The 23620-nt window shown below is 37.8% G+C and overlaps 1 long non-coding RNA gene across 1 annotated transcript in view; it reads right to left on the bottom strand.

Annotated features, from left to right (window-relative positions):
* Positions 1 to 21061: 21061 nt before the first annotated feature.
* Positions 21062 to 23620, bottom strand: part of LOC145528897 (uncharacterized) — an 84650-nt gene continuing 82091 nt past the window's right edge. The window contains exon 3 of the long non-coding RNA XR_014070774.1: positions 21062 to 21282. This is a non-coding gene — a long non-coding RNA (uncharacterized LOC145528897). The remainder of the gene's footprint in view (positions 21283 to 23620) is intronic.

Genomic DNA, 23620 nt, shown 5'->3' with positions numbered 1-23620 from the left:
CCAACCATCTCATCTTCTGTCGTCCCCTTCTCCTCCTGCCTTCAATCTTTCCCAGCATTAGGGTCTTTTCCAATGAGTCAGTTCTTTGCATCCGGTGGCCAAAGTATTGGAGCTTCAGCTTCAGCATCAGTCCTTCCAATGAACATTCAGATCGAAATATCCTGGACACGATTCTAAATCAATACATGTACACAATTACTTAATAATGCTTTAATAAAAATGTAGTTTTACATCATTATATCTTTAACTGACCTCATCTACAAGTACAAAATGACCTTTACTAAGTTTTTCAAATAGTACTACAATAAATAATGGAGAAGAAAATGGCAACCCACCCCAGTATTCTTGCCTGGAAAATCCCATGGACAGAGGAGCCTGGCAGGCTACAGTCCATGGGGTTGCAAAGAGTCGGACATGACTGAGGGACTGAGCACTGCAATAAATATATTTATATGTATAACTCATTCATCACTTGTGTTAATATATCTGCAGAATAATTGAAATTTCTGTGTCAAATAGCATGTGGATTCATAGTTTTAAAGGATATTTCCAAGTTATTAACCAAATTTTACCACAACTTTTACTCTCAAAAGAGTAAAGTGATTTTCCTTCTATACATTCATTAACAATGAGTAAAATAAATAGTTTAAAAATTTGACAATCTTACAAGAGAAAACTGCCAAGTAATTTTGTCTTACTTTTCATTTGTCCAAAATAAACACAGTTAGCCTTTCCCCCTTTATTTAGTCATTTGTTTTTATTTTCCTGAGTATTGCTCCTTGAATCCTTTGCTCATTTTTATACTTTGATTTTTTGCCTTCTAGTATATTCATGAAATTAGTTTTCCATCTGTCATAAGCTTATTTTTTTCCAGTTTGCTATTTGTATTTTTACCTAACTTGTGGTATTTTGCCATCAAAAATTTCTAAATTTTATGTGCTTAGATTTATTTATCTTTTCCTTTTTGGCTCATATGCAATGCTTAGGAAGGAACTGTTTTTAAGAATAAGTGCATTTCCTCCTACTAATTTGAAAAAGTAGTTTTATAAACTACTAAATTCCCTTATACAATTAGATCAATTTCTGAACTCTATTTGTTTGATCTGTATATTGTTTAGTCTTACTACCAAGTCTCTTTAATTATTGAACCTATATGAAAACATTTTATTATATGCTTAGGTGAGCCAGGTCTCCTACTAATCTCATTTCAGAAATATCTTACTGATTCTCAAATGTATTTTTATGAGCTTTACAAAAATAACCAGATAAAAATAGATTTAAGCAAAAATGACAACAATAAAAATGCATAATCTTATTGGAAATATGTATAGAGATAGATATTGAAAAATACAGACATATATGGTAAAAGTAGATTTAGATACATATATTACTAAGAAAAATTTACACCTTTTTTAAGGACAACAAAAGAAGACATGAATAAATGAGAATAAATAGTTTGTCCTTGACCAGGAGGGAAATATTGTAAATTTGTCAAATCTCCCTATACTACTAAATAATTGCTATTTAAACCCAATCAAAATACCAACAGGAGTTTTCTTTTCAATTTAATGAAATGTTACTGAAATTCATTTTTCAAAACTGTTTGCCTATTATTAATTGTTCCCTTAGCAACACAAATAGCTGTCTGAAGCTTTTGAGTTAAGGGCCCAACTGACTTTTTAAATAAGGTCCTTTTTGTGTTCCAGTGTTTGGTGGTATGTTTTGTTTTTCCAGCTACATAGGAACATAGACATTGCATCTTTATCTGTAATGTAAATACATATATTATATGCTGACCGGCTGCTACGAAAATATAATCTTTTTTTTTCTTAATAGCTATATCTTTTTTTCTGATCTAGAGCCCCAGGACATTTTTTAAGTCCAAATGCCACATATCACAGTGCAATGAAATGCCACTGTACCTTTTTTACTTAAACTGTAAACTTCTCAAAGGCAAGAACCTTAGCTTTTGTTCTAATCTGCATTCCCATATAAAAGGGCTCAAGGAACATTTATATAGTGATCTGAGTGCAAAGCTTATATATGTTTCTAAAAAATATTTATTTTTTCCTGTCTTTTTTCATGTCTTCATCTGATTTCTGTTCATCTTAATCAGAGAAAGTATGGTTATAATTCTAATACGTGTTTTTAGGAGAGAATTTGTGAAAACAACAATTTTTCAGTGACTGAGGAGTTGCACGTGGTGCCACGTGATGCTGAACGGACTTGTGTGGAGGCCACTGAGCAATGTGTTTTCTGCTGTGGACATGTCTCTTTGCACCCTGGGGCTGCTAAAATCCCAGATCTTCTTCTTGTTTACTGAGGTTCACGTCTGCTTGCTCAGGCTGAGGGACCCTTTTACTTGTGACTCATATGGGGGAACCAAGATTTCCCATTTGAACCTCCCTAAGTGCCAAATAGTCTTTGTAACCTACATGCACTGAGCTGGTGGGAAAGTATGCCTAAATGGTGAAGGACGGGACGAAACATCTTGTAAGCAGATCTCAGAGGATGCACAATGAGAAAGTCACGCTACACTGGAGAAATTATTGAAAATAAAGCAGGAAAGGGGAAGTGGTCTTTAGCTTTTGAATGTGCTATTTTCTCACAATTTTTCCCCCTAGAGATTACATGGATTATGGTCAGCAAATCACGGATATAAATACCTGTGTACAGGTTTTATGGCCACCCCAAAGCTGAGACATTATCTCTCTCTTATGCACATGTGCACACATACACACAAACACACAAATCCATGATTTTACTAAACTAATTATTTTTACTAAAATTCCCTCTAGTTCCTGAAGTCTAAGGCATTAACTATTGGAATAATCAAAGGGGAAAATGTTTACATTTTTAAATGTTATACTTAGCTGCTAATCATTTCTCTTCAGTTGGAAAGATCTGGTTAAAATCGACCCTGATTCAAGAATTTGCAAATAATGATTATCTTCTCCCTCAAAATACCAGGAATAAAGAAAATAGTTGTTTCAGCAAACATTTATTGTAGGTGCACTACATGCAAAGAAGAGACACCTACCAGTGATAAGAGTTAATTAGGGAAGGGTCAGCGGTGGGCAAGCCACAGACAACAAGTGACTTGTTAAGCTGTAATAAAGATTAATATTCTAATGACTAAAATTTTAGTGAAACATTTATCACAAATCTTAAAACCAATGTTTTGAATGTCTTAAGCAAGACTTATAAACCATAACCAAAGATAGGGGTAAATTTGTTTGCATTAAAGCTAAGAACTTCTGTTCACCAGATCAAAGATTATGAACACGTTTGTCTACACTTTGAGAAATGGCTTAATATATAGACAAAATTAAGGCAAAGAAATGGAACAAAAAACAAAAATACAATTTTAAAATATAAAATATAATTGTGTGCTTTTTTTCAGAGACTTTTTTACTTTTGGTGTGGTTATAAATTTGAAATTATAAAATAATTCCACCCTCTTTTTACTCTTAAGTTATATTCCCCCTTCTCTAGTGCGATGTTTGGCACAAGGACGCTACAGAATAAATCAATAAATGTTGAGAGGAACAAAAATAGAAAAAAAAAGAAAGAAAGAAATACTATTACTCAATTCTCATTATTAAAACAAATAGACATTATTTATGTTTTTCCATGGAAGAGTTATGAACTGTGATGAGAACCATCTTGTTTTCCTGTCAAAAGAGTCGAAATGTGAACACTAGCTATTTTAATGAATGTGTGTGTGTATCAATGTTGCTCCATGAAATAAAAAATTCTCAGTATCTGTACTTGGCATTTCTCATCCTGTTCAAAGCTCTTTCTTCTTTTTATGTGTTTGACTTCTCCCCGAGGCAGATGTTATTCCTAATATTTCTTCATGTGGATCCGCCAGAGACCATTGGGCACTATATATTTATGGAAAAGAAATTTCCATTGGGGAAATTGGATCCCATGACACTAAATGCCAAATGGTGTTTCGCTCTCCATACTATTGATTATTGCTCTCAGGTAGATATTTGAATGTCATGTGACTTTGCTGCCCTCCTGTGGCTGCTCCTTGGGGTGTCCAGATCTGAGTTATGCCTGCAGGTTCCAGGGACCCTTTCACTAGGTCACCCCCACATTCCACTTGCTGTTCTTGGCCTCATATGGGTGACTTACCTCCCATCTGAATGGACTGAATAAACAAATGTTCTACCAAGGTGTTCTGAACATTTTTTTTCTCTAATTTCACCCAAGAGTTCAGAAGAAACAGGACAATAACACAGTGGTCTTCCAGTAAATGATGTATTTTTCTTTTTGACTTTTCTCTTTTCATGCTCTGCAGGGTAAGAGCAATCTGATATTCTACTGCAGGGATCAGCAAACTCACTGATAAAGGACAAGGTACTAAGTACTTAAGATATTTTTTTAAGCAATGCAGTCTCTGTCTTGACTGACTACTCAACCCTGCCATTGTAGCAGGAAAACAGCCATAGACAACATAAATGAATGTAGATGTGTTCCAATAAAGCTTTATTCCACAAATGTTATTGACAAGAGGAGGTAAGAAGGGATAGTCACTGGGTACCCCCCATAGATAGCTGTTTACCAACTCCTGTTCTATAGTTATTTCCTATTATATCAACGCTGAACTAATTTATTGATAAATTAAGTGATAAATAATACATTTAAATGAATCAATAAATGGCTTTTTAAATAAACATATGTATTTCTAAATATTCCATCCATAATTGAATTTATACAAATATAGACACTGGCTTGCCCAAGCTTTATACTACATTGTTACATTTTTTAATTGCTGTATGGCTTCTTCAGGTGACTTCTGCAAATAGCTAGCAAGAAATCCATTACAATTAATCTATACACACCACTGTTTAGGAAAATGCTTCTCCACAGAGAAGGAGATCTATACTGAGTTCAATATAGTTCATTTCTTTCCTTTAAAAGTGTTAATGACTCACATTTATTTAGCTGCTACGTCCTACTGAATTGTTTTCTAAGTATCTTTCCAACCTATCACAATCTTTAGTTCAGACTTCTAGATAAGTTTCATATTGTTGAAAATATCTCAGGAGTATTTTCCTGTTCTGCCTTTAGTCTTGCATTCTATGTTGTCATTAAGCTGCTACGTTGTGTCCAACTCTTTGCGACCCCGTGGACTGCAAGCCCACCAGGCTCCTCTGGACTCCATCTTCCCAGAGAAAAATATAGGTGTAGGTTGCCATTTCCATCTCCAGGGGATCTTCCTAACCCAGGGATCGAACCTGTGTCTCCTATATTGGCAGATGGATTCTTTACCACTGAGCCACCCAGGAAGCCCTTACATTCTATACCATCATGTAGATGATCGCCCAAATTACCTTCTTATAATACAGATCTGACTTCATCTCTCCTCTGATCCAGTGACTTCTTGGGGGTCAATCCAAATTCTTTAGAATGCCACAAAGAGCTTTCCTTTTTTTTTTTTTTTTGTTCTTGTGAGACTTACCTCTTGGCAAGCCTCTTTCCATGGTTCTCAGAGCTAACCATATCAGGTTTCTCATAGTTTCCAATTTCATCACACTCTTTCATTAAGCTTTTTTTTACACCACTTTTCCTGGACAGCTTGATTTTCTCCACTCCACTTTCCAATCAACTCATTTTTCTCTCCGTCCATTCCTTTATTTCATCCATCATTTTATCAATATTCATGGAACACACATTTAGTGACAGCATTCCTGGCACCACAGACTCAGAGTCTTTCCTGACCTGCTTCCTTGCACACCAATGATTCTGTTGCCCCAGTGCACTTTGTACAGACTTCTATTAGTGCTTGTTATGCTCTGCAGTAATTATTATTTCTGTGTTTCATTTGGTAGACTATAAACTCCTGAAAGGTATAAGTACTGTCTTAGTAATCTTCCTATTTCTAGCACGGTGCGTTTTTACATAGTTGGCAATCAATAAGGATTGAACAAACACATGAACAAATGAATGAGTGAGCGAATAGTCTAATGAATGGCTTCCATACTGACTGATGAACAGAAAGCGTTATACTCCATTTAACTTTACCCAAATAACAAGATGTGCTGCTGACATTAGCTGAACACCATAAAAGAGGTAAAAAAAAATGTGACTGCTCCTCAGACCCTACTTCACTGAACTGAGATGCCACAGAATCTATCTTTTCAACTAGTGAAGTATTGAAAAAAAAAATAATAATCGATGTTTTCAACCTCAATTAAATAACAGCTCTCCCTACTGATAGTGGGACAAATAGGGAACCTCAAAATAACCATGATGCTGCATCTCTGTGAGCCAAGTTGGCAAGATCTGAAAGCAAGGCGATCCAAAGATCAGGCAGCCTGCTAGACTTAACATGCCCGAGTGAGAGGTCAGGGGCAGGGCGCTGGCTACACTAGCAGAGGAGTCCCGTCCTCACCCAAGGACAAAGGGAGCTATAATTTTACAGCAGAGAGCATTTGCAGTTTCCCTCTTCCAACAAGTCTTTAAAAATGCTGATCTGAAAGACTGAAGCAACCCACTTGAGACTCATTTTCAGATGGCAAAAGTTCTGAAACCCAGACTGCAAAATCTCAGGAAGCAGCTGGGTTCCTAATTAAAACAAATCGTTAATAGATTTAGCAGTCCAAATTTATGCACTTCAATTAAAAATGCTATTGCAGTTGGTGTATCTGAGCAAGCGTATATGCGTGTGTCTGTGAATGCATGTACAAACAAATACGCCTACACAGTGGGCTCGGGGTATTCTAGAGTTTAAGAGGCAGTTATAAAGCCTGGGTCAACATTAAGATACAAAGGTTAATTGAATCAATTCTTAATTGTTTTGGTAACTTCCTGGAGTCTCTATACATGTTTCAAAAATAGTTGTGTATGGACAAATAGAACTTTCCTATCACAGTTCTTTTAAGAAGACATTTTTTAATGCTTTTGTAAATATTTTTGAGAAGGTATCATTTCCAGTTTAAATAAGAAGACTCTTTGAGGTGCACAGTTTTTTTCTGAAGTTAATCCAGCAAGTCAGTGGAAAGCGCCTTAACCCTAGTGTTCAGTTATTTATGCACATCAGCAGGATACTATGTTTCTGGGCGAACAAGTCAAATTTTGTCAATAAAATGGACATCCTTCTCTTGGCCATGGGTTATCATAAAATATACCAAGCCATGATTTATGACGCCCATAAGCAGAGCAATTAACTCCCTCCTTACATTGGAAGAGGAGTCAATTTGTCTTCTTTCCATTTAGCAATTGCTCCTCTTACATACCTGGGTGCTCTGGGGCACCAAGTGCTTCGGATAGAAGAGTCCTGAGAACCAGCTTATGGAAAAACGGGCCCCCAGTCTGGCTTTAGGAGAAATCGCTTCACAACTTTTATCACACCAAAGGTACTCTGCATTATGTTTGCACCATTATAGTCTATTTGTCTTAAGCTAAAATATGTGTTTTTAGACAACAAGATGATAGGAAATTTATCAGACCATCTGGAGTAGAGGAAAGACAGTTTTTAATTAGGAAGAGGGCAATATTAATTCTGAATTGAAGTATGTCTGTGGAATTGTGGACAGGTTAGTTCAACTCTCTGGAAACCAGTTTGTGCAAATTTTAAATTCTCCAAACTTATAAGTTTGAAAGTTTACAAATTAAAAATCTCATTGGTTTTTGGGCGATTCCAAGATAAATTTATAAAGCCCATGGTTAAAACACTGGCATCCTATATAATCCATGGTAGGAGCATGATAATAGATGCTTCAAAATGTCAATAAATGGATTTTGGAACAGTTCTTAATTTATATTTTTCCTTCTGTTTTCTCCTGAGTCCCATCCTCTATTAACCATCATTCTCTGATTACCTTTCTATTCTTTTCTGCTTCAGATTCCACACTAACATTGGTTAAAAATGTAAAGTGTATCCTATACAAGGAGTCCATGAACAAGGCTTCCATGTGGGTGAAAACCTCCTGGATTTGCATGCAAAACTGTGTATGATTGTGTGCACATATGTGCTGGGGATCCTGAGCATGCCTCTCCTTCTCAAAAAGTTCTATGACCCAAAATAAAGGTTATGAACTGCTAATCTGTAGGACTTGTATTTGACATCCCAGAAAAAAAAATGTTTTTTCAAAAAAAAAAAGCCTGGTTAAATGGTACTATGGTAAGATGCTGACACTGCATAAAAAGAATTATAATGTGATCTCAGTGTAGTCCATAATGAGTTATAGCTGATGATTGTAATCTCTAGAGCAAACACTAAAAAGAGAGGAATAGCTAAAATGTCAACATACAAGATAAATGGAATATTAAAAAATCTGTCACCCACCCACAGAAGGCAGGAAAAATATCAGAGGACCGAGACAAAAAGGGATAAAAAAAAGACAAAGAAGGGTGCTTATAAAATCATATCAATTATTACATTAAATGAAAATGGATTAATTATTCCAATTAAAGGCAGAGATTGTCAGATTGGATTTTTTAAAAAAAGAAAGATCCATGCTGTTTACAAGAAACATACTTTAAACACATACAGATTGAAAATAAAAGAGTACAGGTAAAATATATACCATTCAATCAACAAGCAAAAGAAAGCTAATATAGCTACATCAATATCAGACAGAGTAGACTTAAAAACAGGAAGTGTCACTAGAGATAAAGAGAAGTATTTCATAGAATCAATTCATCAAGAAAACCTAATTATCCTAAAGGAATATTTTGACATGAAAATGAGAAAAAATGTATGAATGTGTGGTATGCGGATATGTAGAAATGGTGTTCTTGTTGAAACATTTTTTTTTTAACACAATGCCCTTTTTTGCTCCATATCATTTCCTTCCGTACTTCTGGTTCTTCTGCATCCATTCTTTGCCTTTCAAACTTGTGGGATTTGCTTTCTTTTCTTTCCTAAGTATAACCAGTTGTCAATCTGAAAGACAATAGATGTGCAAAGAAAGCCTTCAGGTCAGGCAGAACTTATCTTCTGCAGTTTCACAGGCCTATACCCTGGATTCTGTAGGTGGCTGATTCAAAAATGATGCCAGTGGTCCCGCTGAATCCCAGTGGTTAACTCACGCAACTGCTCTGACCACAGGCTTGAGACTCCATGCAGGAGGGCCAATCTGTGTGCCAAACCTATACCCAGGGTTCTCCTCATGGCAAGATAATGGTACAAGTAAAGCAAGACTTTAGCTAGATTAAAGCCATCACAGAGGAAAAACTAAAATAAATCATTTTAGAATCATTTTAAAATCTATTTTAGAATAGATGCATAATGGATCTTTCTAACTAGCTTTAATGCACATGCTCAGTTTTATTTCAGAATCCCAAAATACTGAGCCATGTTCCTGAAAATATTAATTAACAAAAGATATAACATTAATAATAACAGATTTTGGGGGCAGGTGAATTAATTTGTTATATGGCCTTGAATTTTAATATTAATTTAAGTTTCCACTAAGGATATTATACATTTCCCTGGTGGCTCAGATGGTAAAGAATCCGCCTGTAATGTGGGAGACCTGGGTTCAAACCCTGGGTTGGGAAGGGCCCCTGGAGGAGGGCATAGCACTCCTCTCCATATTCTTGCCTGGAGAATCCCCATGGACAGAGGAGCCTGGTGGGCTACAGTCCATGGGGTTGCAAAGAATCAGACGACTGAGCGACACCCCATAGCACAGCACAGCATAAGGCTGCTGCACAACGTTTTTACAGGCGTTTCTGTTTATAATGTATTTCTGGGTTGTTAATAAATGAGTCCCCATGCTGACTCTAAAAAGAATATCAGGATTATGCATTTCTCCAAAAAGAGACGAAAGGAAACCTTAGAGACTTTAATTTGTCCAGGTTAAAATTTAGACTTCCTGACTGTCCGCTCTGTGCTCAGGACGGAGCTGTCAGCATTCACCAACTTCTGCCCAGAAATGTGTGGGACCAACCATCTTACTGAGGACACGGTCTGGGTGTTGAAATGAGTTCATTTAGGAATTTGACATCAAATGCCCTTCAATTCATGCACGGGGCAGCCATAGCATCATCTTTTGTTTCCATAAGGAAAAAAAAAAGGCTCTCTGTGTGTGTAATTATTAATACTTGGGGAAGGTGTACTGGGCAGAGACAAATATTCTGATGCATAGTATACTTTTTTCTATATCTCAATAAAATGGAAGAAAACATGATCTAGTGGAATTGTGACCTGGATTTAGGGCTGGGTTCAAATTCCAGATAAATTACTTAAAAGCTGTGTGACCTCGAACAGTCTATGGAACATCCGTTTCTTTAGATGTAAAATAGAGATTTAAAAAGACAGTCTTACCTTGGTCAGCATGCTCTGTGGATTAGAGATAATAAATGTGAAGTACCTGGTCCTTCATAGTTTGTGCGCTCAACCAATAGAATCACTCAGCATCATTCACCACTCAAGTGATGGTGGCCCAGTTGCTGAGCAAAGATGACCGACCCTCCTTGCAAAGCCAGGAGACATAAGGTGTGTTTAGCTCACTGCTCCTGTGGAATGGCAGGAGCCTCTGCTTGAAATAAACAAATTCAGTGATCTTGTGAGGTAGTGGTCCAGGGCAATTCACTTGATACGGAAAGATATGTAGTGAACACATTAGAACCGTTTGCATATCCAGGGACACAGTTAGGGTGAGAGATGAATGTACAACAAATGCCACAGGTTTCATCAATATATCACTTCTGAGAGCAAACCACAAAGCCAGCCTGAAAGCACAGCGTGGGGATGGGCAGGGAGAGAGCCCCGGGCATCTGCGGCTGACTCGAGAGGTCACGTGGCCCTGACACATAACTTTTACTGAGTTGACTATATCTCACTTCCTGTAAGTGCCTGTCTCTCATGCTCACTTTCAAGGACTTGGCCAATCTCCTTTTGTAAATAGAACAATGCTTTATATTTCTCTATTACTCTGGAGTGACTCTATCAATAATGCAGGAAACGCATCTGTCCAGCACAATGAGATTATTTTTCTGATTTCGGTTGACAGTTATGGTAATAGTTTGGCAAACAATCTACTCCACCATCAATGGCCGCAGATTACAGCTGTTTTTAAAAACCTCAGCCCCTTCTGGAAACTTGGAAGACGGATTGCACGTTGAGAGGGAGACGGAAAGACATGCCATGAGCCTTTAGGGCAGGGAAAAGTCTTAACTCTTTCTGTACATAGGAAGCTGAAGAAATATTAGGGAAAGCACAACACAACGTGCTATCTATGGATGCACTATAATGAGAGCGAGGTAAGAAAAGATGATGCTATGAGATAGCGTCAGAATCATCGAACATTGACATAGGAACCACAGAGTAGTAGGAAGAGCTTGAAATAGTTCAAGGACCTGCTTTTTTTCTGTTGATAACTTCCCCAAGTCATCCAGGAGTTACTGCAAATATTTACAGGGGAGAAAGGGCTGCCCTGGTGGCTCAGACAGTAAAGAATCTGCCTGTAATCCAAGAGACCCTGGAGGAAGGAATGGCTACCCACTCCAGTATTCTTGCCTGGAAAATTCCAGAGGAGATTCTCATGGACAGAGGAGCCAGGGGGGCTACAGTCCATGGAGTCATGAAGAGTCAAACACAATTGAGTGACTAAGAATGAACAGGAAAGAAAATAGAGAAAGAATATTGTCGTCTCTACCATATTGGCCTTGATGAATAGAGCCACCAGCTAGTCAATAATGACCCATGCCTAGGATTTCTATTTTTGTTAAAACACACACTCATCCACATTGTGGTTTAATTCAGCAGAGGTGATGAAGAGAAGTTGATTTTCTTTAATTCCAGCTTCTAAGTCTCAAAAAAAAAGAAATATGTGTTTTCCTAAAAGTTCATAACAGCTCTGAAATGGACTTTATTTTCTATACAAATTTCCCACCTTTGGGATTTTTCTTTATTTAAGCATTTCATAAGTAGAATGCTGATCTTGCTATTGGCCTGTAACCCTGGCATTTGGCCAGTGATTGCTATTTAGGGGACAGAGGACAAAATTCTGGCCTCACAGGTCTCCCAAGGTGCGAGATTTCTTGCCCTCTGAGTTCCAAGGTGAAACTGTTAGGAAGAGTCATTGTAAAAAGGAGGCAATCGTACTCATATCCAGGTGAGTTCATTTTTCTTGTGAACTTTTCACCTAGGCCCCAATTAGTATCCTATTAACCTCCTTAAATATGGAATTGCTAGGATCTTAGAATACTACAAAATGGACTATTAGCCTGCCCATTTCCTGGCTCCATCAGATGAAAATGCCAAAGTAGGTCATACAACAGAATTACCTTGATTAATTACAGCTCTCTCCCATGGGGCATGATGTCATGCAAGTTTAAGGAGATTTAAATTTGATACATCATTCCAATGACTGATTAACCATGAGGGTTTTTGTTTTAAACACTTTCAATTCCAGGTTTTTATGGATTTTCCTTTTTAACATGACAAACACTTGAAACATTCTAAATTGATCAATTATACAAACGGTGGCATCCCTTGAACGTAATTTTTAACGTGTATGTTCTCTGAGGCTTAATATGAAAAAAGGTTTATTTTTCCCAGTATCTACTAGGTTATATCAGAAGCTCTCAGCATTATACCCCATTTCTATCAACAGATGCAGGCAGGTTTTTAAACACACTACGAAGAGACCACTTCCACTCCAAAGCCCACTCTAGAATGGCATTTGTAAAAATAAATGGCTTTGCTAAGGCTAAAAAAAGCAACAAATTTCCCAATCTTTATCATACATTCCTACAGGCCTGCTTTAAGAAAGTACTTAAAAAGAAATATTGTATGTTTTAACGTCTCATATATTGGTGCAATTTCTTTACAATAAGCAGGTTTAATTTGTTTTCATGAATGCATAAAGCAGCTTTAGAGACATATTAGTAATTTCAAGTATTGCAGCACAATATGTCGAAAACTGAATTTTGTTGTCAGAAGTAGACTTATTTAGTTGACATTTGTTTCTTAAAAAGTAAACTACAACTAGTTCCTTTTAAGGCTACTTGTTTTCTGTTTAATTATCTCACTCGGAAATAAGAAAACCTTTGGATGTGACAGTTTTGCTATAAAATCAGGTTGGTATCGCTCCTGTGCTTATAACATGAGCACCATGCTGCTTCCATAAACACTAGACCAGTATCAACACTCTCCAGACAAAAATGCAACTTGGATTCTTTAACTGTTAAATTTTTAAGTTATATCACTTTTTAATATTCAGGCATTCCTCCCTAGGGGTTTCCCTGGTAGCTCAGCTGATAAAGACTCTGCCTGCAATGCAGGGGATCCTGGTTCAATTCCTGGGTGGGGAAGATCCCCTGGAGAAGGGATAGGCTACCCTCTCCAGTATTCTTGGGCTTCCTTGGTGGTTCAGATGGTAAAGAATCTGTCTGCAGTGCGGGAGACCTGGGTTCAATCCATGGATTGGGAAGATGTCCTGAAGGATCTTCTCCAGTGTTCTTGCCTGGAGAATCCCCATGGACAGAGGAACCTGGTAGGCTACACTCCATGGGGTTGCAAAGTGTCGGACACGACTGAGCGAATAAGCACAGCACATTCCTTCCTATAGTAACCTGGGACGTGTATTTGTTTTTGCATTATCTCTAGGAAGTAATGATGGAACACTCCATGGTCCTATGAAGCATCTCTAAACTTCCAAAGATCCACTTTTCTGACTCAGGGCTTCGTGGACACCCACATGGCATCGACCGGGTTGGACTGCCTGTAGCAAGTACCTGCTGGGGGATCCTGCTATTTCTCTCCCTTTGTTTCCTGAACAGTCCATGATCACTAAGAAAGCTGTGCTAAACTGCTACCTTTTAGAAACTCTTATCAGTAAATAAATAGCTTATCACCACCAAAGAGATTGAAAGCTGAATACAGATATTTATGCTATTGAGCCCAACATAATATTCAGGAAGAAGAGAGCTTCAGAATCTCACTTTCCTCCTCTGAGATTCAACTTCTGCCCGAGCTTCTCCAACTGAGGAATTCAGCTTTATTGGATTCGGTGTCAAAGCGGACTCATTGGTCACCAGAGAAATTCTGCCATTATATTCTAACAGCTGCTGCTGCTGCTAAGTCACTTCAGTCGTGGCCGACTCTGTGCGACCCCATAGACGGCAGCCCACCAGGCTCCCCCGTCCCTGGGATTCTCTAGGCGAGAACACTGGAGTGGATTGCCATTTCCTTCTCCAGTGCATGAAAGTGAAAAGTGAAAGTGAAGTTGCTCAGTCGTGTCCCACTTTTCGCGACCCCATGGACTGCAGCCTCCCAGGCTCCTCCGTCCATGGGATTTTCCAGGCAAGAGTACTGGAGTGGGGTGCCATTGCCTTCTCCAATATTCTAACAGCAGATCTCCCCAATCCTGGCTCTATCAGGTGACTTAACAAATTAAACAGAAATCCAGGATATTATGCTGTGATGAGAATAAACAATATGGTTCAGGGATATATTGAGGAAAATAAAGACTTTGGGCTTTTCTTTCTCCATATAGACATGTATACAAGTCCCTTTAATTTTTTTCTGTGTGTTCTCAACATCTTCATCTGCTCCTGCATTTTCAAGTAGTATCTCTTAGATGGGTATATTCCTCAATACTCCCTGTCTAAAAGTTCATTATCTACTAGTTAACAGAATTCACCAACCTATATGGCTCTCAACCCATAGAATCCTTGTAAAAATAAGGTACCCCTCTGGGAATCAATCTGTTCTATTGGGTGATTATTATACGCACACTGGTATTTCATAGATGATACCTTAAAGGAATATTACCTTAATGAACATACAAAGTGGAGACATCTACAACATGAATGAAGCTCCTTTAGCTGTGGCTGTTGAGTAACAGTGCAGTTTGTATGCATAGTCCCGGCAGGACAAAAGAACTCTTTTTAACTTTTTGGTTTCTATTAATAACTTGCTTCTGCATATCTTTAGCCCAACTCCCATCTCATTCAGTTCTTCATGAGGTCTTTCCTGGATTGTTCTAATAGCTAGAACATTTATTGACATCCCTGTTCTCCAAGTTTTCCCCCATTCCCATTTCTACCGCCCTGGTGCCCCAAGGATGTGCCTAAAATGCCCATCTGCCTGTGTCAGCGTGGCCACACATCCTGTGCACGGCTCACAAATCCCCTTATGAGCCCAAGATCAGCTCCCTCGACCCACTGTGCCATACCAAATCCCATGTGGTTTCCAGGAAGCACCTCCCAGCCCAGCTCAGGCTGTTCTTTCTGCCTAGATACTGATCCTTCAAAGCCCCACTTACGCGTCATATCTTCATAGAAAAGTTTACCCTAGAAGATTCGATGTTTCTTTTCCTTTGACCCTCCCAACCCCTTACTCTGTACAAAGTCTGACCTGACACTACACTCAATTACAATTTTGGGATATTTGAATGACTTTCATTTCTTACTAGTCAGTGAACCCAAGTGTAACGTTTACAGTGCAGCCCATGAGTTAGCGGTGTAATTGCCACCTGGTAGATGTGAAATGAATGGTTGCTGAATCAACACTTCTGAGCAAAGAATGTCTCATACTCCGTATTGACCAGTCCCAGAGATGGGCCGGGTGACAGTCTACATGCTCCACACTGAACACTGTCAACTAACCCTCTCTTTCTCACCATCAGCATTTCTTACTTGTTTTCAGTGAGTATGACACCACTGAAAAAATCTGACTCTTCTGGGTCTAGTGGGACATCTTAGATCGTTTTTCTCAGCTGCCTCTTGACTCTTGTCCATGCATATTTTCCTGAGATACTCTAAGCCCCTCCCTTGCAGAGTATCCAAACTCACTTCTCATAGGTTCTGCCTCGCCTTACTAGAACGTTAAGAGAGATGAATTTTCGGAAATGAGGCCAGCCAGTGAACTGTGATGCCAGAGTAATCCCATTACTTTTGGAGGTGTCGAGTCTGTTATAATCACTCAAGTGTAGCAATGCTGCAACTTTAAAAGGGAAAGGGTATGGTATTTGCTGGTGATTGTTTTCTTCAAGACAGAACTCCCAATCTTGGGAAGCAGGTGATTTAACAGAGGCAAAGCCTTTAGGGCACTCATTAAGATCCTTCCAACAATCTCAAAGTGTTTATTAAAATGGGTCAAAGAAGTTGGTACCGGTTGCCTCCTGCCTGGAATAAGGTTAAAATAAGGGTGAATCTCTGTTTCTAGGCAAATGAATCCCCTACCCCTAACCCTGGTTTTGGTCCTTTCTGTTTTAGCTGGAGGAGGAAATGGCAACCCACTCCAGTATTCTTGCCTGGAAAATTCTATGGACAGAAGAGCCTGGCAGGCTAGTCCATAGGGTCACAAAGAGTCAGACACAACTGAGTGCATACACACACACACACACACACGTTAGCTCTGATCTGATGATGTTCATTCTTTTAAGGGATAGGAATTTTAGGAAAGAGTGAAGGAGAAATTTTGCAAAAGTGGGAAAGACTAACCCAATGAAAGAACTTTTCAGAGAAGAGGTGTGAAAACCCTTAAATGGTATATATGCTTCACTCAAAACCTTAGATGTGGGTTAAATAGATACACAGAGTAAGATTGATTTTCTTGCAGTGTTTATGCTCTAAAGAAGTTGTTCACAAAGCAAACATTTTGGTCCACTGGGCTATAAATGTCCTCTGGAAGGCACAAGAACTTATCCCAAAATTTGAAGATTTCTTCTGCACTATTTATGCACAAATGAAAAGAAATTCCACTGGATGTTGGTAGCTATTAAATGAGTTATGAAGAGTTACTAAAATGTGATATTGATAAACTAAAATTAGCATGCTGTGGGAGTTTACTCTAGACCTTAATCCAGTATGGTGCCAGGAAGTCTGGCTGCTACACACAGCTCAGCAGTGCTGTGAAGCTCCTACAGTCAGGTCCACAAGCAGATGGTTGTGATTCTCAGAGTTTCCAGGAAGTCAGTTTTGTTATCAGTGCATCATTACTATCTTATTGAGTTGTCCTTGGTTTTTAATTGCTGCTAAGTTTGTATTAATATTTTACTTCTGTTGATTGTTAGGGTCTTGTGTAATTGCTTTGCTTTGCTATTTTGATCACTATTAGTAGGCACTGTTTGCCCAAGTGTCTCTGGGACCTTTCACTGACTTAATGCAAAATTCAAGCTCACAGGTATGGCATGAAGGCACAAACTATCAGTGATTGACATTCACTAGTGTCTGGAAACTTTCCAAGCACTTTAAATATTTGATTTTTCATTGCAACCTAAAGTCTAGGCAATCTTAGTTTTTGCTTCTCAGACCCTTCTAGTATCTTTAGATCAATTCTCTGTTTAAAAGCATCCTACCACTTGAAATGATTTCCTTTTTATCTCTCAGCATTTATTTTGAAAATGTCAAATATAAGTGAATGAAACAGCAAAGTAAATGTATATAAAACTCACTTAAACAATTGTGAATGTTTTGCCACATTTCATTTTTTTAATTTTTTTATGAACCATTTAAAGGTAAGTTTCAAAGTGACACTTCACTATCAGATAATTTGGTATGCATCTCCTAGGAATAAGGACACACAGATCCAGAATGCTGTCATGACATTTGAGAATGCAAAAAAATCCATTATATATCTAATATTTAATATGTAGTACACATTTGAATTCCCCAATTGCTCCAAAAATGTCACTTATAGTATTTGAACCTGGATCCACTAATGGTTCACAAAGTACATGTGATTTGTGTCATTTTAGTCTCTGTTAAACCAGAAGAATTCTATCGTACCTTTTAATTTTTTTTTTAATAATAATGACTTTTTAAAGACTCCAGGCAAGTTGATTGTAGATTATGCTTCATTTTAGATCTGTTTGATTGCTTTCTCAGGGTATTGTTTAACTTTTTCTCTTATCCCTGTATTTCTTTTAAACTAATAATTAGATATGGGGATTGATTACATCTACCTTAAACATTTTTGGCAAGATTCCTCCATGGGTGATGTGTATTTCATTATATATCACATCATGAATCACATAAGGTCAAATGGTCCATTTACTGGTGAGGTTGTTTGATTTGTTAATTTTGTTAATGGGATTACTACTAGATCTATCCATTGTAACAGTACATTTTTCCTTTTGTAAATAATAAGTGCTCTCTAGGGCGATTGCATTTGTTTTCTATTGTGGCTGTAATAACAATTTATCATAAATATAGCACCATTAAAAAAAACACAGATCATTATCTCAGTCCTGTAGGTTAGAAATTCAATTTAACTGGGACTCACTGGGCTAAAAATCAATGTGTTGGTGGAATTTCCTTTATTGGAGGATCCAGAGGAGCATCCATTTCCTTGCATTTTCCAGCTTCTAGAGGCCACCTGCATTCTTTGGCTCATGGCCCTTCCCCCACTCCCAGCCTTCATAGCCAGCAACAGCTGTTTAAGTCCTTTGCAAGCTACATCTTTCTTCCCTTCCCTCTGCCCTCCAGTTTCTTGTTTAAGAATCCTTGTTATTTAACTGGGCTTAATCCAGGATAATCCTCCTAGTTTAAGGTCAAATAATGCAAAAGTTCAGATGATCAGCAGCTTTAATTCTACCTGCAGCCTTAATTACCTTTCGCCATATAACCTAAGATTTTACAAGTTCCAGGGACTAGGATATGGGTATCTTTTGGGAGGCCATTATTCTGCCTGTAGCAATGATATTTTGCCATCATATAAATAACCAGCTCCCTAGCAAGCTTTCCACTTTATAGTTTTAACCTTCCTTGGTAATCCTTGGTCATATCAGTGGAGTATCATTATTTCTCAGCTAAAGATGAATAGATAGACAGATGATAGACAGGTAGATAGATAGATGCATAGGTAAAAATAAAAACATAGTCAAGTATAAACTGTGCACTCAAATTGACATTTTCAATCTAAATTTAACATTACAAAGTTTTACTTTTCAAAACAAATTTCTAACATTTTCCTTGCAATGAAATTCTTGTTTCCTAATCCTACAGTATAGGAAAAAAGAGATTCAAAATTACAATGGCTATTACTACCAACAATAATCCTTCTGTGTAAATTTTAGATTTGCTTACATTTTTTTCTGTTTTCAGAACACATCCCACAGAAATGTTATAGTATTCAAAATTACTTGAAATAGTTATTTCCTCTGTATCGTCATATCAACTTCATTAAAAATTGTTTATTTCTTTTAGTTTTATTCCATTTTCAGGTGAATAGTTTTCTTTTTGATTTAATGTCATTCCTTATGTTTACATCATTCAGAAGTCAAACCTACAGGAAATATGTTCTCAGTCAAGTTTCTCCCGCATCTCCACTGTCTCCACCCTGACTCCCACACACCCCTTATTGAGAGCCTTTCTAATTAGTTTCTGATTATCCTTCCAACGGTTTGTTTCTCTTTGGAAAAATAACTACACCCCCTTACCTCTTGTTATTTCTTGTGCTAAAAGAATACTTTGACGTTTTTCACCCCAAAATACATTTTGAAATCATAGAATGGATTCTTTGCTCTTGACTAGACACAGGTGAAAAAAATGTTATGAGAACAGCTATCCACTCCAGCATTCTTGCCTGGAGAATTCCAGGGACAGAGGAGCCTGTCAGGCCACCATCCATGGGGCTGCAAAGAGTCAGACATGACTGAGTGACTAACACATTCACTATTACTTACAAGCATTTTGTAGATGAGGAAACTGAGATGCCTAGAAAAATGAGCAATTTGATGAAAGTCACTCGGGCAGCTGTCATCAAATGAACAGTTTACAGGCAGCTGATGGAAGTTTGCAGGCACCTGAGGTTAGACGTGGACCTAAGCGTTCTGCTTTCTCAGTTTGTCCTGTAACCCACTCTACAAGCATCTTGGCCTGTCTGCACATCCTTTTATCTTCATCTGAGGTAATACCAATGATGTTGCCATGGTTTCTTCTTTTTTTCTTTTTTCCTTTTCTTTTCTCTCTTTCTTCTCTCTTTCCTACTTTCTTTCTTTTTTGCATTGCTCTAGCTTTGAATTTTAAGAAGAATTGACTTATGTGCATATGTATGTGTGTAGTCGCTCAGTCATGTCCGACTCTTTGCAGCCCTTTGGATTGTAGCCTGCCAGGCTCCTCTGTCCGTGGGATTTTTCAGGCAAGAATACTGGAATGGATTGCCATTTCCTCCTGCAGGGGATCTTTCTGACTCGTGGGTTGAACCCATGTCTCCTGTGTCTCCTACATTGCAGACTGATTCTTTACCCGCTGAGCCATTGGGGAAGCCCAATAATGCTGATTAGTGTTGGAAATTTAAGAATATAGTTCAATTATTTTATTTCATTAGCTCAGATGTTAGAATGATAATCTTTGATTGTCAGAGTCAGAAGGGACCTTTGAAATTATCGAGTCTAACACTTCCATTTCACAGTTAAGACTGTTGAACAGAGGTGAAAAATATTGACCCATGTCAGATAGTTAGTGGCAGAGTGACACCAAGAGCTCTGATCTCCTAAGTTCTGATCTCCAATCTAAAGTTATTTTTCACTAAAGTACACGTTCTCATTGGTAAATCATGGGCAGAAACAGATAACTAAAATTCACAGTAAGGCAGAGCTCAAGAAAAACAGTGCCATTACTTTCTGTTTAAAGCCTTTGAGTAATGAATACAATAATCCACATATCATCAAAATCTTCCTCCCAATTCTTAGTTCAGTGCAAACACTGGACAGCTTTCCATTCAGTGCAGTGAAATCTCCTGATGGAATATCTGCTTGTCACATGGGAAGAACTTAAGAATATTGAGTTATTAGAAAGCACAGCACCAACCCGAATGAAAGCTTAGCAGCTACATTTCAAAAATAGAGTCCAGCAAGTGATACACTCCCCAAAGCGTGCTAGCCTGAAATGAACTGGAAAGAAACACACTTCTGCACTACTGTGGCGTGTGTACATTATGCTATCTGAGGGTGCATTAGAAGGTCTCTCTCCTGACTACCTGAGGGGAAATTTCCAACCCCTCGGCATCTCTCACCAGTGTCCCAAGTGCAAGCGTTAACAGTGCAGGAACAGCGTGCGGCTCTCTGATAGGGTGTTTCTACAGCTCCAGAATGGGGCCGAAGCAGTTACTGGGAGAGCAGGATCAGGAATCTGACAGCTGTTGTGAGATCCCTCTTTACTCTTACCACTGTGAGCTGAAAATGACCATCAGGGCAAGCATCACCGTGAGTTGAAACTGCTGGCTCGGTGCTGGACTCTTCCCCAGCAGGTGGTTTTCCTTTGGAAGCTTTCCCGCCCTGATGGAAAACTCAGGGTTCTGATGGGACTGTCTTTGTTCGTGTTCTTCCTATAATCAGTGGTCTCCCTTTTCCCTCAATTTTTCACCTAATAAAAACAAACATGAAACAAAAAACAATGAGCTGAGTAGGTTCACAGCGGTTGCTGTTTGAATGTGCTGTTGGTTTATTTTGACGGGACTGTCTGTTGATGCACTTTTCAAATGTTTAGAATAGCATGACAATGTTCTGGAAGTAGGACCACATGTTTGTGATAAAAGGTGGTAGATTAAAAAGATATTCTGATGAACCACACAACAGTCTCAAAGATGGCAATGTTGGAATCTGCTCTCTGCCTCTATTTCTTCTTTTTTTTTCCTCCTCTTCTGGCCATTTCCCTGAACTTTAACAATCAAAATGGGCCCCTGGTGGCTGGTGGTTCAAATCAGGGGCCTCTGAAATTGTACTTGGTTTTTCTCTGATACTTATGTAAATAGAGTCTTAGAATATGATAGGATCAGCAAGGCTGAGATACAGCTCTTTAGATCTATGGTGAAATTGCCTAAGAAATAATGAGAGCCAAGGAGAGCTGAGACTAGCCTTGATTCCTGGATTGATTTTTAGTGATTCATTTCTCTATAAGTAATAAATAAGAATGCCCATGTTATTTTGGATTTGGGAAACTTCACAAACCAAAGTTCTGAAGAAATGAAGAATCAAAAAGTAGCTGCATCTCACCTTCACTAATAGAACAGGTGCTATGGCCAATCATTTCAGAGATCATAATACCAACAAATAAAGCAAGAGTTGCCCTCTGTAACAAGCAAACTTGTTACCATCACGTACCTTTAGAATTCTAAGAGCTTCAAAGATAAATCAACTTAGTTCAGAGATACAATATTCTTAGGGTTTTAAAGAGAATTTTGGAAATGTTTACCAAATTTAGAATGTTGAAACATTTAGATCTGATCAAACTCAATTAAATTATGGTTTAGGTTTCCAATTAAAATGTAACTTACTACTTCTTTAACACATATTTTTTAAGCAGTCTCTAATATATATGTGTATACATATATACACATATATTTACACATACATATATATGTATACATATCTAGATATGCTTATCTAGATGCATGCATATATACATATATATGTATACATATATATTCATATGTATTAGTATGTACACATATTTAAAAATGTATTTCTTATAAAAAGAAAAATAATATCACATAAAACATTTCTATTCTCCTGTTCATTAGTTTTTTTAATGAATTATTTGTTTAATTAATGCTTGTATAACTTTTACACTGCTTCAGTCTCTGTCCTGAGTGTTTTATTAAAACAAACTGACAAAATCTTCATAAACTGATGAGTTAGATACCATTATTATCACTATTTTAGACATGAGGCAGGTTGAGTCATGGGAAGGTTATACAACCTGCCTAAGTTCAGAGAACTTATATTTTTTCCAAGAATTTTGTCAATATCTGATATAGACAAAAATTCCTCAATGTCTTCTCTTTATCTAATGATATCTACCAACGTTGAATTCTTCTGTCAACTCCCTCCCTGTAAACCTAGATCAGGCTACCTCCATCCAGCTAGATGGAAACTGTTCCTGCTCAAAATGTATAGACTTGATTCTTCATTTTAAATATTCTCCTGAGTTTTTCTTTCAAGTTTTCTAATAAACAAGCAAACAAATAAGACAGGAGACTCAAAGTAGCAAAATATATGGAAAAAAAATTTTGTGGCAGGAAGAGAAAAAAGTAAAACAGAGGGGTTCATTGTAAACAATTATCTCAGGGAGTCCAAGTTCAAAGAACTTCCTGTTCCCTTCATTCCCCTCTCTTTTTGGGTCATAAGGTTTAGGGAATTGCTGGACACAGTAACCCATTAGCTTTTTATTCTGGAGGCCTCAGCTCTCTATCACCAAGTTAACTGGACCATGGCGAGTGCTGGACTCTTGGTCTCAGATTTGGTACACGTAGAAACACACACACACACACACACACACACACCTTTAAATGTAACATTAGGTTGACCTGGCTATTTCTACACAAAAAAACATCCAGAGGATTCTGAATGGAAGAGTTTTTGAAGAATCAACATTTTCATTCCGTAGTAATAATAATGATGATCAGAATGGTAATACAACTGCCGATTTATCAAACACTTTCTGTGTTTTAGGCACTATGGTTTGCAGTTACATGGATGGCATCGTTTAATTACCACTGTAATTGTGATTTGAGTACTATCATTGCATTTAACTCATGAGGAAACTGAATCTCAAAGAATGCAATGAACTTTCCCAAGTGATCGAGCTTTGTTCTGTTCTTTTGGTCACCAGGTTGCTGTGTGCTTTATCAAGGTCTTCAGACATAAGAAATTGATAGAGCATGTACCTCCAATGGAGCTGAAGTGTGTTATCTGAGCACCTC

The sequence above is a fragment of the Giraffa tippelskirchi genome, chromosome 12, assembly GCF_054371585.1.
Source record: "Giraffa tippelskirchi isolate mGirTip1 chromosome 12, T2T-mGirTip1v1.2.pri, whole genome shotgun sequence".
NCBI lineage: Eukaryota > Metazoa > Chordata > Mammalia > Artiodactyla > Giraffidae > Giraffa > Giraffa tippelskirchi.
The sequence above is the reverse complement of the archived record's forward strand: the minus strand, read 5'-3'. Positions and strand labels throughout refer to the sequence as shown.